Source organism: Neomonachus schauinslandi, chromosome 9, assembly GCF_002201575.2.
Source record: "Neomonachus schauinslandi chromosome 9, ASM220157v2, whole genome shotgun sequence".
In the NCBI taxonomy this organism is placed as follows: Eukaryota; Metazoa; Chordata; class Mammalia; order Carnivora; family Phocidae; genus Neomonachus; species Neomonachus schauinslandi.
In genome coordinates this window covers 57,440,694-57,452,396 of record NC_058411.1, presented here as the reverse complement: position 1 = coordinate 57,452,396, position 11,703 = coordinate 57,440,694, and the positions used below count along the sequence as shown (strand labels likewise).

Below are 11,703 nucleotides of genomic sequence, written 5' to 3'. Positions count from 1 at the left end.
TAGATCTTCTTCTCATATGTTAATAATACAGACCTTCCATTACAGCAAACTATCCAGTTTCATTCTTTGCTTTTCTTCCTGACCATTAACAACAACAGTGTACATGGTTTCCTAAAATTCAGTAGCTTACAAATTAGGCTCTTTATACCAATTTTAATTTCTTCTAACTAGAGAGAAAAATTGCAAAATACAAAAGAACTCTAAACAACACCGTTACCACAGTCGAGTCAAACCGAGCCCCCGTCCCCATCATGGCAGGAACTGGCCAAACGGCCACAGCAAGGCCTGCAGCTCATGGTCCCTGGGCCCTGGGACCTGGGGATAAGTTCAGCTGCAGAAAAGGCATACAAACAAACAAACAAAATAAAATAATACCAATATTCTGCCTTCTAGTTAATCCCTGATAACATTTTTGTCATCCTTTTCTACTTAATGTATTTAAGTAGTCATTCATGCAATTAATCAACAAATATTTATTGATTGCCTACTATGTGGTAGTCATTGTTCTTGGTATTGGCAATATTACTATGAACATAACAGCTAAAATGTCTGCTCCCATGGAACTAACATACTGGCAATGGAAATAGATAATAAATAACTATATAATATGGGAATGTAAGGATTTTAGCTAAGTAGTGTAATTTACAGAAATAGGAACACCAGGAAAGGAAAACATTGAGAGAATCACAAGTGTGATTTTAGATGTATTCAGTTTACAAGGGCCATTAGTTCATCTGAGTTGTGATGTACCATATTGTTTCTGATGGTTTTTCATCTGCTTTTCCACTTGGCCTTTTATGGGTACTTTCCCATTCAAAAATACATATTTCTGGGGTCCCTGGGGGGCTCAGTCAGTTAAGCATCTGCCGTCGGCTCAAGCCATGATCCCGGGGTCCTGGGATCGAGCCCCACATTAGGCTCCCTGCTCGGCGGAGAGTCTGCTTCTCCCTCTCCCTCTGCCCCATGGCTTGTGCTCTCTCTCTTGCTCTCTCTCTCTCTCAAATAAATAAAATCTTTAAAAATATATATATTTCTATTTGCTGATCTTAAAAACCTACCTAGAAAATCTACCTGTTCCTGAATATTTGTCTTTTTTATAATTAGAAATAAGAGTTATGAGATATTCTTTACATGCATATTTTATTTTATTTTATTTTTTTATTTGACAGAGACATAGCGAGAGAGGGAACACAAGCAGGGGGAGTGGGAGAGGGAGAAGCAGGCTTCCCGCCGAGCAGGGAGCCCGATGTGGCGCTTGATCCCAGGACCCTAGGACCATGACCTGAGCCGAAGGCAGATGCCTAACGACTGAGCCACCCAGGCGCCCCTACATGCATATTTTAGACATGCCTATTTATTTTGTTATAGCATATCCTAAACATGAAAATACTTGATCAAAGAATAAGCACATTTTAATGCTTTTGTTTTTTATTGGTCAACTTTTTCTCCAGAAAGATTATGTCAATTTTGTCACTGGTTTGCCACTAAGTATTTTATCTTTTCTTCTTTAAAAAACAAAGCATTTCTTGGGCGCCTGGGTGGCTCAGTTGGTTAAGCCACTGCCTTCGGCTCAGGTCATGATCCTGGAGTCCCTGGATCGAGTCCCGCGTTGGGCTCCCTGCTCAGCGGGGAGTCTGCTTCTCCCTCTGACCCTCCCCCTTCTCATGCTCTATCTCATTCTCTCTCTCAAATAAATAAATAAAATCTTTAAAAAAATAAAAATAAAAAAATAAAAAACAAAGTATTTCTTTTCTATGTTTGATATAGTACAGAAATTAAAGCTAACATTTATTGAGAAATTATTGCCTCCCAAATGCCATGCATTTACATGTATCATTTCATTTGAAAGTTAAGATATCAAAGTTTTAAAGAGTTAATAAGTCACCATCAGCTATTAAGTCAGGGCTAACATCTGAACTCGAGTCATCTGGTTTCATAACCTTGTTTCTATTAAATCCAACACTATATGCAACTTAATTAATAATTGATAATTAGTGTTTAACAATGTGATATTAATATATTTTTATATGTTTACTGGGTTTTTTGGTCATTTTCATGCTGTCAACTCATTCGTGCGTTTATTTATTCTGTATCATGACTCTGTGGAAATAATGTTGAGTGAAAACAGACACGGGCTTTAACCTCATGGAGGACACACAGCCCAGTGCAGGAAAGAGAGCAAACTCGGATTGAGAAAGAACTGCAGGATTTGTTGTTTAAGTCCATTCCCAGTATTGGCAACTGTGGAAGGTCAGGACCAGGACTACTGCTCGGGAGGGCCCTCAACTGGACTCTGTAATAAAAGCTGAAGGTCCTTGAGCCCTGTGGCTCAACTAGAAACCCTACTCTTAAATCCCAGAAGTCAAGTCTGAGTTATGGAGCAGACACAGGCCAAGTGCAATGCTTTAAGGCAGGATTTAGGGTATAATGTTGTGGTTTCCTGAGTTGAAAGGTATGATGGTTAATTTTATCTGTCAACTAGACTGGGCTAAGGGATGCCCAGATAGCTGGTAAAACATTATTTCTGGATGTGTCTGTGAAGGTGTTTCTAGAAGAGATTAGCATTTTAATTGTTGAACTGAGTATAGTAGATGGCCCTCTCCAGTGTAGAGCATCATTCAATTTACTGGGGACGTGGATAGAACAAAAAGGTAGAGTAAGAGCTAATTCACTCTCTCTCCGCTTGAGCTATATCTTGACATAGAGACAGACAAAGAGAGATGGAGATAGGGATAGATATAGATATAGAAATCCTATTGGTTCTGCTTCTCTGGAGCACCCTAATACAGAAGAGAATACAAATAGGAGCACAAGGAATTCAGAGCTCCTCGGCCTGACCCCCACCCATATGAACCAGGGGACCCAGGGTACACTTTCATGTGGGATAAGGAAAGCATACAGTAGGTTATCGACTTTACCAAGACAACTTTTAACTCTCTCTACTTAAAAGCCTCCTTTCTCCCAAGTCACTAACCTGCAAATATCTTGGGTTTCCACAGCTTGGAAAAGCAACATTTTACAGAGAAGGAAACAGCATCTCTAAATCAACAAAATTATGAGCAAAGTGACCTTTGATCAGTCCCATCATCAGAGATTGAAAAATATGCCATTAGAAATGATTTCCTGAAAAAAATAACAAATTAAAAAATCCTAGTCAATTCCACCAGGACCGGAATGCAGACAGTATCAGCTGAACAGAGGCATCCATCCCAGAACAGACCTGCAAGCATCATCTTCAACACACTGAGGAGTTGTTCTTATCAGCTGCTTAGTGTAAAGAACTAGATTAGCCGGAGGATGCCTGTGCAGCCTGTAGACTATTGCATTTACCTTTATTTAGCTAAGGTAGAGTCAAGCGTATGTAGTTTCATACTAAGACTCAAAACAGGTGACTTATCCAAGGTCACCCAACCAGTCAGTGAGGCCTGGCATTCTGGCTTCTATTCGACCACAGACCCAGCTCTTTTCCATCTCATCAGACTTTTTGTAGTTCAACATGATTTTTGAGTTTTGGGGGAGAAACAGCATTACATTAAGACTCTTAAGTTCAATAAGCTTATCATCAAACTTGCTTTTTAAAATGGACGTAATGCAGTTGGTAACAGAGGCGGTAAAAACTTTCCCTGTGGCTCTGAGAGCCTTGTTTACCACTCACTGATCGCCGTGACAATGCTACCATAAATAACCCCAGATAAATTGCTATGTATAATCACAGAAGACATCCATATGGATGAGTCACCTGTCGGCTCTCCAATCCCATCATTTCCAATACCTGTCAACATGTCATCAAGGACTCTCTGAGTTTGTGACACAAAACTTAGTCTCTCGGGGTGCCTGGGTGGCTCAGTTGGTTAAGCGACTGCCTTCCACTCAGGTCATGATCCCGGAGTCCCGGGATCGAGTCCCGCATCGGGCTCCCTGCTCGGCAGGGAGTCTGCTTCTCCCTCTAACCCTACCCCCTCTTGGGCTCTCTCTCTCACTCTCTCTCTCAAATAAATAAATAAAATCTTTAAAAAAAAAAAAAAAACAAACTTACTCTCTCAAGAAGCTGAAAATTACGCAGTACTACACAGACTTGTGGTTGAAGAAAAACTAGGAAGTGCCCACTGTTTGGGAGGAAGAATGGGTATGGATTTGGCAGGTCACTCTGAACTTCCTTTGCCCCTCCCCCACAGTCCAAGGATCCAGCCTCAAGGGTACAAATTCAAATCCACTTTTTTACTTGTGGTTAAACAATATCCACTGACTCGCACCACATGGACCACAGGAGTCAAGGCCTAGAATGTTCTTGGAATCCTCTAGGACAAACTACCAGATGGAAACTTACCCTGATGTGGTATATGTCAGCCACAGCCGTTTTTCAGGAAAGGCTTGGGTCGCTTGGGCAGAACTGGTTGTGGTGGCCAGTAGAAGAGGTTTAGTCTTGAGACGTCATCAATATATAAGGGCAGGTAAGGAGCAAAAGTCAGGACACAAAGGCTAGCTTCCAGGTCAGCAAGGTAGGCAGTATGCAGTTCCTCAAACCCAGGAACAGAGGATGAGATCCCATCAGGCAAGAGGCAGGAGTCAAACACTTCACAGCAAGAGGCAGGCAGGTAAAGCAGCAATCCACACATACAGCCCACAGGTAAGGGAAAGCGAGTAGTACAGGTCCGAGTCACTAAGAGACTCAAAGCCTGAGGAGAAAAGTGAGTCAGTCCAAGACATCAGTAGACAAGGCATCATGTTGTAAATCTGATTCTGAGACAAGATCTGTCTCATCCGAGGGCCTCTTTCACACTGGCTGCCAAGTCTCAGCACACAGCTGCGAAGACATGAGTGGCTTCACCTGTCTAGCACACAGCTTCTGGTGGATCTGAGAAAGAGAAGCCAAAAATAAAAGCTCAAAGAAGAGTGAGCTTGCATTTTTTAATTAATCTAGTAAGTATGTATGAATAAGTGCACGTGCCATTTAAGTAAGGCTAGTAACGCACAAAACTATACTCTGAATCGATGTCATGCCTGTAGGAAATGACTAACGTGGGTAACAATAGTAATGACAATAATAATAACATTGCTACACACCAGATATGTTTTTGTGGAGAACAAAACAACCATAGCAATAGTAATAGCTAATCTAATCAAGCAGCTGTCAACCACCAGGCTCTGTTTCCAGGTGCTTTACATGTGATGTCTCCCTCTAAATAATTCCCAGTGGGTCTGACTCTTCTCTCCATTTCAGAGGCACAGAGACTTTAAGTAATCTCAAGGTCACACAGCTATTGAGTCTGGATTTGAACCCATGTTTTCCAACCTCAGCAGCCACACCTATGAGGAAGGACTAGCATGATACTAGATCTTGTGGTGTTCACTCTACACTCCAAATCTCCCTTCTCAATTCTGATTCCATCTAGCAAATAGCCTAAAATTCTCAACTTCCCTCCCATCATGTCCTTCCTCTGGTATCTGAAAATACTGAGGATGGAAAAGTGGCAAGGAATTTTTTTATTATTATTAACATATAATGTATTATTTGTTTCAGGGGTACAGGTCTGTGATTCATTAGTTTTACACAATTCACAGGGCTCACCATAGTACTTACCCTCCCCAGTGTCCATCACCCAGCCACCCCATCCCTCCCACCCCCGACCACTCCAGCAACCCTCAGTTTGTTTCCTGGGATTAAGAGTGTTTTATGGTTTGTCTCCCTCTCCGGTTTCGTCTTGTTTCATTTTTCTCTCCCATCCCCTATGATCCTCTGCCTTGTTTCTCAAATTCCACATATGAATGAGATCATATGATAATTATCTTTCTCTGATTGACTTAATCACTTAGTATAATACCCTCTAGTTCCATCCATGTCATTGCAAACAGCAAGATTTCAATTTTTGATGGCTGCATAATATTCCATTGTATATATATACCACATCTTCTTTATCCATTCATCTGTTGATGGACATCTAGGCTCTTTCCATAGTTTGGCTACTGTGGACATTGCTGCTATAAACACTGGGGTGCACGTGCCCCTTCGGATCACGGCATTTGTATCTTTGGGGTAAATACCCAGTAGTGCAATTGCTGGGTTGTAGGGTAGCTCTATTTTCAATTTTTTGAGGAACCTCCATACTGTTTTCCAGAGTGGCTGAACCAGCTTGCATCCCCACCAACAGTGTAGGAGGGTTCCCCTTTCTCTGCATCCTCGCCAACGTCTGTCATTTCCTGACCTGTTAATTTTAGCCATTGTGACAGGTGTGAGGTGGTATCTCATTGTGGTTTTGATTTGTGTTTCCCTGATGCCAAGGGATGTTGAGCACTTGGAAAAGTGGCAAGGAATTACCATTTACTGAAGTGTATGTCATGCCTGAGTGCCACATTCTCTGCCCCATACTGTATATATGTGACCCAATTCAGCAGGTACCTTTAGAATGTTCATTCCTCTGTTCATGCCCCTCCAAAGGCAGGCAGAAGATCTGAGTGTCCCCTTACTAGCAGCCGCTGCTGCACAAAGCCAGAGGGCAAACACCAAATCATGCCAAAAGGCATAGGCAGAAAGGTGGGTTTCAGAGACAGGGGTAGATCAGAAATGGAAGGTAGAAACAAGAAGAGAGCATGTGACAATCGTGATGAACACAACAGAGTCTGAGCTCTGCAGAAGGTGCCTAGATGCTAGGTGTTTGTGACAGACCTTGGTCTGAGCAAGTCAAGGTATTCGAAGAGCCTCAGATAGAAGAGACAAGTTCTTTGAACTGCTCAAGGTTGGCCAAGCTCAGCTTTCCACATTTCCTGTGTGATACATATAAAGTTCGCTCAAAACTATCTTTCCAAAAAAAAAAAAAAAAAAACTATCTTTCCAACCAGTAACAAATATATGGGGGAGGCAACTCCTTGTCTATAATCAGATCCTGAAAAATTATAAGAAATAGAGGATCTCTTGAAAGGAAGTGAAGAGTGAATATTATCGTGAGCATGAGAACAGAGGATAGCTAAGTGGCTGTCCCCATTCCATCTGTCTACTCTAACCTTTCTCATGAGGGCGTCTCACACATTAAGAAGGGACAAGAAAGCAACCAATTAAACATCTGTCACCACGTTCCCTTTAGTGTTTAATTTGAAACAACTTTCTATTTTCTTCTAAATGAGAGTTGATTATTCAGGGGAGAGCGGCTGCTTTGTACATGACTGGCTTGGCCCAGACTAGCATTAATCAGCCAACACATCAATGCTGAAGCCTGCTGGGTCAAGAAGATGGGAAAGGAACATTTTCACAATGGTTCAGCAAAGCTGCCTGTGTAAGCATTTATTCCATTGACAGCAACACGATTAATGAATACAACCATCTGGTGGTGCTATCAACATTACCCTCAAGCTGATTTTCAAACACGGCTAAACAAGGAGCCAAAAATCATGTAATGAAACACAGCTAATGTCTGTGTAGCAACAGATCTATTAGGGATTGTGGGAAATGCTTCATATTTTACCTGAATCTTAATTTTTCAGGTCTTCAGTAGGAGGAGGCTCCCCCAACAGCCTTTGTGATGCAAATCTATTATGAGCATTAACTCTGACCCTCCTTAAGGAGTCTAAGGATTTTCCCACGTCTCCTTTTTTTTTAAGATTTATTTATTTGAGAGAGTCTGTGAGCAGGGGAGGGGGAGAAGAAGAAAGAAAGAGAATCTCAAGCAGACTCCATACTGAGTGCAGAGCCTGACTCGGGGCTCAATATCACGACGCTGAGATCATGACCTGAGCCGAAATCAAGAGTAGGATGCTTAACTGACTGAGCTACCCAGGCGCACCCCCCCCCACCCCGATTTCTGCTCCTCTTGCTGCATGATCAGTATTTATAACCCAAGAGGTAGTAAACCAAGTGGCCAGTTCCTTCATGGTATCCAGTTACTCCAAGAATAAACTTAACTCTCTCACCTCCCACCACAACCCTTCATATGTCCTTGTCCCCAGCCTCATGAAGATATTCATCTTTGTCTAAACACACCATGTCAGACTATGTCCTCACAAGAACTTTTTTCTTTGTGCACAGAGAGCGAAAGAGAGCTCTGGTATCTGTTCCTCTTCCTATAAGGACACCAGTCCTGTTGGACTAGAGCCCTCCCTCTTATGACCTCATTTAACCTTAATTACCTCCGTAAAGGCTCTGTCTCCAAATGCAGTCACATTCGGGGGTTAAGGCTTCAACATAAGAATTTGGAGGGACGGGGCGCCTGGGTGGCTCAGACGTTAAGCGTCTGCCTTCGGCTCAGGTCATGATCCCAGAGTCCTGGGATCGAGTCCCACATCGGGCTCCCTGCTCGGCGGGAAGCCTGCTTCTCCCTCTCCCACTCCCCCTGCTTGTGTTCCCTCTCTCGCTGTGTCTCTCTCTGTCAAATAAATAAAAATATAAAAAAAAAAAAAGAATTTGGAGGGACATAGTTCAGTCAATAACTCTCACTCACTATCACCAGCCCAAAAAGTTCTTCCCTCCCTTTTCCACTGAGAGACATTCCACTCAAGCTTTCAGATGCCACCTAAGGGTTATCTTCTCCAAGAAGCCTGCTCCAATTCCAGTCAAGAACAGTCTATTCCATTGTACCACTTATTTTATTCTCCTTCATATTATTTCTTGTTAGTTGCTTATGTGTCTCTCTCTGCTAATATACTGTGAGTTCCTTGGAAAGAGGGACTTGGTCCGATTTATCTCGTATTGCCCATAACACCTAGCACAGTCTTGTGTGTTAGAGCCAGTCATCCTTTCTGTATCTGCAGCAGCTAACACATGACTATACACAGTAGGCACGCAATAAATAAGAATAAGTGAATGTGGGACTCCTGGGTGGCTCAGTCATTCAGCATCTGCCTTCGGCTCAGGTCATGATCCCAGGGTCCTGGGATCGAGCCCCGCATTGGGCTCCCTGATCAGCGGGAAGCCTGCTTCTCCCTCTCCCACTCCCCCTGCTGTGTTCCCTCTCTCGCTGTGTCTCTCTCTGTCAAATAAATAAATAAAATCTTAAAAATGAAGTGAATGTTCTCTTCCTACTACTGGCATTTTCTCTGATTCCACTTTAATCCTTTTTATCCTTTTTCTGAACTTTCTTCCTTCCCTTTTTTCTTCCCCATGACATCAATTAACATTTTTCAAGCCCTCCTTAAAAGTATGGTTTGCTTACTCTGCCCTTCCTCCCTCTCCTATTCTCTTTGCAAAAACCAACGCCTTCAAGTATGAAGTCATATGTATATTCCAACAACTCCCAGAGTCTGTCTGTAGCCCCATCCTCCCTGCTGAGCTTCAATCCTGTATACCCAGATCCCTGCTTGATATCTCTAGTGGATGTCTCCGGAGCAGGCGAAACACAACAACCCATCTGCGTGTAAATCACCCCACTTCAGATCAGTCTCCAAATCCTGTAGTGTAAACAACTCAACATTTCCCTTTCTGCCTCTTCCTTAATTGAGCCTGGTATGCTACTCAGCAGGATGATAAGAGTGGGAGTGGATGTGAGCAGAGGTTGTGGTGGTGATGATGGTGGTGATGATGGTGGCCACAGCAACAACTTAACTGTTTTGCACCATTGTGGGTCCAGGCTCATTTCCACTACCCACCCCACATTCTCTTTTTGATCCCAGCAGACCAAACACAATTCCCCAATTACATGTGATATTTCCCTCTATGTTTCTTTCTAGACGCTGCTCCCTCGGCCATCAGCGTCATCCTCCACCTTCTGCATCCAGTTAATTCTCACCATCCTTCAAAACTTAGGTTAAGCCATCACCTCCTGGAAGAAGACTTCCAAGATACACCTTTGTACTCCAATAGCACTGTGAACATACCCTTCCCATGACACTTGCATTGGGTTAAAATTTGGAAAGAAAATAAAGGTTTTCCCTGCTGACTCTCTTGACTTTCCTCTTCCAAGTCAGTGGTCTTCATTGAAAAAGGAGCATACACACACACACACTACAGGAACTAAGGAGTCATTTGACTTTATAAATAGAAATTGGATATCCTGTTTCTTTCCCTAATCACAAATTTGAATTATTCAGAGTATAAGAGAACTTAGGCTTGGGGCACCCGCGTGGCTCAGTCGTTAAGCGCCTACCTTTGGCTCAGGTCATGGTCCTAGGGTCCTGGGATCAAGCCTCGCATCGGGCTCCCTGCTCAGCGGGGAGCCTGCTTCTCCCTCTCCCACTCCCCCTGCTTGTGTTCCCTCTCTCACTGTGTCTCTCTCTGTCAAATAAATAAATAAAATCTTCAAAAAAGAGAGAGAGAGAACTTAGGCTCAATTTTAAAAAACTAAAAGTATGTATTTAGTTATATTAGATATAATTTTCTTACTTATATAAAATAAGCAGAGACCCTCCTATATAATTCTTTCTGGGTAAAATGAAGAAATAAGTGAATCTTAACTGAGAATCATTCTAACAACACTGGGACGTTTGTGAGACTGTAATAACTACAGTTAGTAGTGACAGTCTGAAAATAAGTTTAAAAGCACTAAAATACAGAGCTGCCAGGTAATCAGGTTTGGGTCCCATCTTTCAGACCAAACCAGTTACGTACAAGCTTCGGTATGACTGTGAGATCTGCAGCTGCCTTGATGGCACACATGGCTCCTTGAACAGGTTCATCAACGTTGCTAAACACTAAATGATGAGACACATCACCAATATCCAGGACCTGAAACGTAATCAATACCACAACACAGAAACTAGGCCTATTACATTTCAGCATGGCTGGGTTTAAATGGATAACAGCAGAATACAAAAACAGTTCTTTTCTGTACTTTTATGAGAGGGACGCAGAAGAAACCCTTAATAAAGGGGACAAAATGCAGCTTCACAAGAAAGAACAGATTTTGATTGAGCAGCCTCTCTTGGCGCAGGGACTGCAACAGACCTAAGAGCTGAGAGTTGCTGCAAAGCAGCAGCACAGGCAGACCAGCCCACAGTCGTGAGGAATGTGGCAGATGGGGGTTCTGTTTGACTAAAATTTCAAGCTGACCGACCGCTCACCACTGCACACAATCTGCTTGATAAAAATGCACCCAAGAGAAAGCTATTCAACTGTTAGAGGTTTGGGTGTGGATTTAATCACCCACCAATTCATTTTGCAAAAAAAAACAAAAAAACAAAAAAAACTATTAACCAACTAATAATTGGGTTTTTTTAAATTTTAATTCTACAAATTAATTTCAAAATCATGTTTGATTGTATTTAACCTACCTTATCTTTCACAAACTGATTTTCTGAGACAGAAGAAGACTAAGAAGCTGATTGCAGGGAGTTGTTGACGTCAACTGTGAGGATTCGAGCAAGCCAGAAAATGATGTTCTGTAGAAATGTTCTCACAGCCTCCATTGTATGTGCAAAAGTAATCATACATCACCTTCCCATACAAAGAGTAAAAAGATCCATATACATTTATAACAAAGATAAGTATAAAATGTCAGGACTGGTTTTCTTATACAACTGAGTTTTCTTACATAAGTCTCATTGCTTTGTAATTATAGGAGGTATACCTTGAATTACAAATCTTAATACCAAATAACCTTCTAGCATCATGAGCTATAGACTTTCATGTACATTATCTCAAGTGATCCTTAAAACATTATCCTGAAATATGATTATCCCTAATTTCAGCTAAAGAAACTAAGGTTCAGGGTCAAGTGGCTTGCCCAAATTCATGTAACTGATAAAGTCTGTGCCAAAGCTTTGCCACCAAATCTTCTAATT

At 42.0% G+C, this 11,703-nt stretch overlaps 1 non-coding gene across 1 annotated transcript; it reads left to right on the top strand.

Moving 5' to 3' along the window:
* The first annotated feature begins 217 nt into the window (after positions 1–217).
* LOC123325933 lies at positions 218–343 on the top strand. The gene has a single exon (XR_006540766.1). It is a non-coding gene; the product is annotated as a small nucleolar RNA SNORA5 (small nucleolar RNA).
* The last annotated feature ends 11,360 nt before the right edge of the window (positions 344–11,703 follow it).